Source organism: Alligator sinensis, unplaced genomic scaffold, assembly GCF_000455745.1.
Source record: "Alligator sinensis unplaced genomic scaffold, ASM45574v1 scaffold24_1, whole genome shotgun sequence".
Lineage (NCBI taxonomy): Eukaryota > Metazoa > Chordata > Crocodylia > Alligatoridae > Alligator > Alligator sinensis.
In genome coordinates, this window is record NW_005842609.1 from 359,272 (window position 1) to 365,449 (window position 6,178).

The window sequence follows — 6,178 nt, forward strand, 5'->3', positions numbered from 1 at the left end:
AAGGCTAAGGGGGGAAAAGTTTCTTCACAGCCCCCTTTTATTTAGGTCTCCCATCACTGCATTGCCTCTGGGGCAGCTGCACTGAGCACCTGCTTCCTAGGCTACCCTACTGACCTCCACCTTCCTTCACACCCTGCAGTTGCCTTTCCATTGCTAGTCCCCAACCATTCTGCAGGCAAACAACTCCACTATGGAGTCAAAGACAGACCACAGAACATGGGCCTGCATTTAAATAGCGTCCTGACTTGGGACCCCCAAAGCCACAAAACAAGATCAAGGTTATGCCCACAGCTCGTGCGGAGCATGGACAGAGCTCAGATTCAAATCCATTCCCCTCCCCTCCTTGTGATGAGTATTACTTACTTTAAAACACCTTAAAGCCTGGTCTACATCCTTTATCATCACTATAACTGCACCTACAACCTACACCCCTACCTTAGTCGGGCATACATTGACCACTTTTTAGTTTTCTTCCCCAGAGACCGTAACAGCAGCATAAACTCATGCCTAACCCTCAGAAGAGGTGCGGTGGAAGAGAATGGATCTTCAGTGATCTAAATGACCCCGACTAACTCTGGCCTCAGGCAAGCAAGATGGCTAGACACACGTCAAATTTAGCATCCAAGCAGTTTGACTAACTTTGAAACTACACTCAAGCATGGTATTTAATGTCAAGTACAAGCAACTTTTTGAATCAAGGTTTTTTAAACAACTGCTGTTTTCATTGTTCCATCTCACCATCCCAGACACTGCTCCCAGTCTCCCTTTCATACCCATCTTGCATTCATAATTGTATACTCTTAACAAGTTTACATGATTTTGTGGTATCCGTTTAAGTTGCAGAACTGCTGAGATAAGACAGCTCTCTTTCATTTGTCTCTCTTTAAACATGGATTTTTGATGCCTGTCATTTTATTCGCAGCATTTCTTGAGATAGCTGAAAAGTAAACATGGGGCTATAAGCAATTACCATGATCACATTTGTTATCTCGTCCCCTACAGAGGTACTTCATTGTCACCAAACCACTGGGAGAACGAGAAAGTTCTGCCGCTGCAGTAAGCGGCCAACACCAGAATAAAGAATGAACTCCAGATCATCAAATCTTTCCTGCAATCGCTGTAAAGAAAAAACACTGACAACCCAACTAACAAGAAGTTGAGTTGAGAACTTAAAAGGAGAAAGTTATCTGTGGCACTACCAGCAAACAGACTCCATCAGTGCTCAGGTGTGTAATCCCAAGGCAAAGCAGCCTGGTTTAAAATTCCTGTCTAGAGAGACCAGGGTACTACAGTGACCCAAGGGCTGAGATGAAGAATTTGGCAACAAGCATGTGAAGAGCTCATGCACTGACTGCACAGTGAGACCTCCATCCCGAAACACCTGACAGTCACAGTAGCTATAATAGCAGCTGTGTTTGTTCTCACCTGATTCTGGTAGAAGGAGCCCCAAGAAGAAAGTAGCTTTGCTTTAGCTCTCAAACCTTTTGCACAGCCTTGTATAAGGTCTCATCAGTATTTGTCCCCACGATCAGCTGGAGTATGGAGGCAACAACAGTATGAGAGGTACCAAGAGTCACTGCCTCACTGAACACAGGCCATAAGAAGACAGCACAGCTTATTGGGATCTTCATTTTAATTTGTGGTACGTGGCACATGTGAAACACTCAGGGAGGTGGCTGAACTAGCTTCCCAATTCTTTATCAGCAGCACCCATCTTTTTGAAAGAGAGACCAGAACCAAAAATAAGGGGAGTTCACCAATGTTATACATTTCCAATTTTATACTGAAGCCAATATTACTGCACCCTGTACAGGATCCTTTCCAGCTCCAGAGCTACTAAGAAAACTGCTAGAGTTCAGTTAAAATCAGAATGCCTCCTACTTATAAGCTATTAAGTACATTGGTCTTGAACTTGAACAACGCTTGCCCCCGGAGGTTGGAGGGCATGGCAACCACCCACAGGCAGCAAGCAGGGAGCTCCCACAGGCAGCTGCAGCGGTGTTGGCAGCAGGGCAGGAGGGTAAGGTAGCAAGCGCCAACTGGTACAGAGTTGCAGCCTGCCAGGGGCTGGGGAAGAGCAGGAAAAGGGCATGTCGTGTGCACGTGCGCACGTACATGGCCGCCAGGCAGCCTGGAGAGCAGCTCCTCGCGGGTAAGTCTGGCAGCGACGGGGGGAATTGAGGTCCCCATAGTGAGAGAGAGGGAGTTGGACAGGGCAGGGGCTGCTGCCCAGCCCAGGTAGTGCATGGGGTTTGGGGGGCATGGGCAGCCTCAGGCCCTGGATGGGGCCACAGGCAGCTTGTCCGGGTGGGGCTCCCCACTGCTGCATGCACTCCTGGGGCACATGGGAGGGCATGTGCCCTCCACATTTGTACATGGGGTGGGGTGTCAGCTGCCTGCTGTGGGCTTGGGCTCCCCACCTTGTTGCCCTCCCCACAGGACCTCCATGGGGCAGAGGGCGAGACACGGCACAGCAGGGCAGAGAAGCTCAGTGCTGCCACTGGGAGCTCCACGCCACCATGGCAAGGCACCCCTTGCCCACCCAGCAGCAGCAAGAGGTGTTACTCCATGCTGTCACCCCCGCTGCTGCTGGGCAGGGAAGCTTGGTACTGCTACTACAAGCTCTGCACTACCATGGTGTCACAAGCTTCCCTGCCTAGCCCCGCTCTGCCCTGCAGCGCCATGTCCTCCTCTTTGGGCCACGGAGATGCGAGGGGAGGGCAGCAGGGTAGGGAGCCTGAGCCAGCAGCCCCCTCCCGCTCCAACAGGCTCCGCTCCAGCCGTGCCATCCATGGGGGAGTGGGGAGCAAGGCTGCGCCCTGCCACAGCAGCTGCTGTCTTCTCTGGGTGGCAGCCGGGGCTTGGGTGCAGCTGCAGGGAGCAGGGGGCTGTGGACAAAGCAGTGTCCTGGTGAGCAAAGCAGGCAAGAGGAGCTCTGATTTTCCATGATTAGAAATGCCATCCCCCCGCCCAAAAAGAAGCCACAAATGCCAACATTTATAGTTATTTTTAATTTATAGTGAGGCACTGGTAGGCTTCCAAATTGCTTTAAAAGTTGTAAATATATCAATAAAATATTGTGTTCAACTGACTGATACACAAGTACACAGTGGTTTCATTTTAATCATGGAAAAACACGGATTTGGGGGGTTTTAGTTAGAGAACTTCCGATTTTGAATCGGAGATGTTGCAATTTTAACAACAGAGAAAACCAGGACCCCCGGTAATGAGTCATCCAGTCTCAGCATACAGAATCTCAGTGTTACATAACGAGTGACAGAACTGCTCCTCAGACTGAAGATCATCAGCTGCATGCCTTGAACAGCTGGACATATTTGAACCAAATGAGGAAAAAAAAAAGTGTCATCTGCTTTACTGCGGGCACCCAGTATCCATTTAAAGTGCATTCAGTCAGGGTTATTTTCCATCATTCAGTGCTTATGCCATCAATCCACACAACTCCTAGTCTTGCTAATGACAATAAAACCTTTGCTTTATATGGGAAACAACTCCAACTCTTGTCCTCCTGTAGCTTGTGCAATGGACTTCTGTACCTTGTGCACAGACCGAGGGGCAAAGTCTGCAGATTGCCAACTGTAGTTTTTGCCCACCTGACTGCTAGGCTTCAGACACGCAGCAGAAACAAAACATTTAGAAGGCATGAGCCAGCTGCTGCTAGCTCTGCATGCATGGGCAGCGGGTGCCTCCAGAGTCCAGGGGAGGGGGAGGAAAGACAACCCATAGAAGCTGCTGGCAATGGGGACAAAGCTGGTGAGCACCTGCAGGCAGGGACGGCCCTGTCAGGGAGGGCACATGCCCCCCTGCAACTCCCCTACCAGTTGCCTATGTCTACCCGAGTCCCAACCTGACCACTTTGCAGCAGCTGGTCTCTATCCTAAATTAGACCCGTCTTCTGCACTCCATTCACCCAAAGTAGGAAAATCAGCAGAGAGTGTAAATTGGTTGTAACAAGATATTTCACAGCATCTTCACATGGGTGTTCAGCATAAAGCAAGCCCCATTGAAAATACAGGAACTAAGACTGGATGTATACCCCTGATGACACATTAGCCTTTCTGTTGTTTCCACTCTCCTGATTTACAGTTTAGTTCAGCATTTTGGGCTTGATCATAATAAAACACCATGTATTTTATTAATCAAGATGTATGGTAAATATATAATACATATATAATGTATATAATAAAAATACAAAGTATTTTATTATCTCCTACCTCAGGACAATTACAGTGGAGTGCTCTCAGGAACTCATTAGTATCAAATCATGTAACAGACCAACAAGGACAAGAGACCGATGAGAAGGACAAAAAGAGGAAGGACTCTAGGAAGTCTGTCAGCAATCATGTAAGCTGCACTCCTGCAGTTTCTTTTGTCTTGGTTTAAATAGGAAAAGGACAGGCTCAAGGGGAGATGGCATCATGGTTGTGTTGAAGCAATACAGCACATCAGATCAATAGAGCTTTTAGCAAGACACAACTGTATTGATTTTAGCAACTAGTACCAGTTGGCTTCCTTTCAGCTAGACCTTTACCCAGCAGCCGCCTTTGCATTCCCTGAATGAGGTGACCCTTGTGGTCCTACTGCTTCTGCATTTTACTAGTTGCTAAAGTACATCCCTTTTCCCCCATGACTACCAGGCAACTAATTCCTACAGGAGTAATACTGACTCCGTCGGCTACACCTCCTCATGCCCTCTACCGAGCTAAACCCAGGAGCGCTTCAAGTACAAGCCATCTCTCCACTGCTAAAGTAGGTAGCATTTAAGACAGCACTAGAAAGCAGGGCTGCTCTCTAAGGTGGTACCATGAAGTGTGCAAAAAAGTGATATGAAGTTGTTCCACAAAAACTCTCCCAGCTTGCTACAGAATCTCGCCCGATCTGGAGGGTGCATCGGGCACTGGGCCCAGCTCAGCATGAAGCAGCTGTGACCCAGAGGAAGGAAGCAAAGCGAGAAAGAAGAAAGCAGCATACTGGAAATTTGAACTCCAGCTTCGGCAACACATGGATCTGTGAAACTTGTAACAAGCTGCATTGCTCTTGAATTGGGCTTGCCAACTACAAACAGATTCATCAGCCATCTGACTAGATTCTGTACGTGTACACCATGATCCAGAGGATCAGCGGCTGCCTACTATTCATACACATGAACTGCATCCAACTCGAGTACTACAGGCATGCTCGTCTTAGCTCAGCATGCCACTCACCATCCTGATAATGCTACTGGACCTGTTCCTCACAGTGGCCCCACAGAGTTTTTCTGCTTACAACAGCTCCCAAGTTGGAAAACAGATTTCAAAGGAATGATTTGAAAGACGGCAGAGAAGACAAAATTACCTCACTGTGCATCACTTAACTACAACATGAACAAGGTGGTACCGAGGCATCCCTACATAGCACGATGCCGTGTTGTAGAGATACCCACGCTAGTTTGGATACTGAAAACAGTACAGCTATGTCAGTATAGCACTTGACCCATGGTAATACCTCACTCCTCAACTGAGCTAATTACCCCAAGCAAAAGCACCGCACAAGCACTGCCATCTGCTTCCAGTACCTCCCAGAAGGCGCTGCATTGTGCCAGGCAGAAATAACCTATGGCACCAGTGCTCAACATTTTTGGCTCAGTGAGACAGATGAGAGGTGTGGGGCCCATCTGTGGGCATACATAAGGGTCAGGCTCTGTGCTGCCTCTGCCCAGTCCCATGGGCAGGGATCCAGCTCCAAGGGCCCCTGCCACCACTCCCACACACCTGGATCAGGCCCCATGCTGCCCTGCATGCCTGGCCTACCGTACAAGACCACAGCCTGTAGGGCTCCTCGTAGACCTGGGGGGAGCCCTGCAGGCCAGATGACATGGTGTGGGGGGGGCTGGATCTGGCCCAGGGGCTGGGGGGTTGAGCACCGCTGCCCTAGGCACACCTGCACATAGGGAGAACCCGGTCCATTCTACTGCTGTATTTCAGCCTGTCACTGGCTCAACACAGGCCGTCAGCAAGAAATCGGTCTCAGTTTGTCATTCACACGTACCAGCTTTCACTACATTGAAGACTTGCATTAAAAAAAAAAAAAAAAGCTATGAGAATGTCACACTGCGTGCATTTATATTGCATACATATTGCATACAATGGCTGATGCATGCATCATGTCATCACTTCCACCG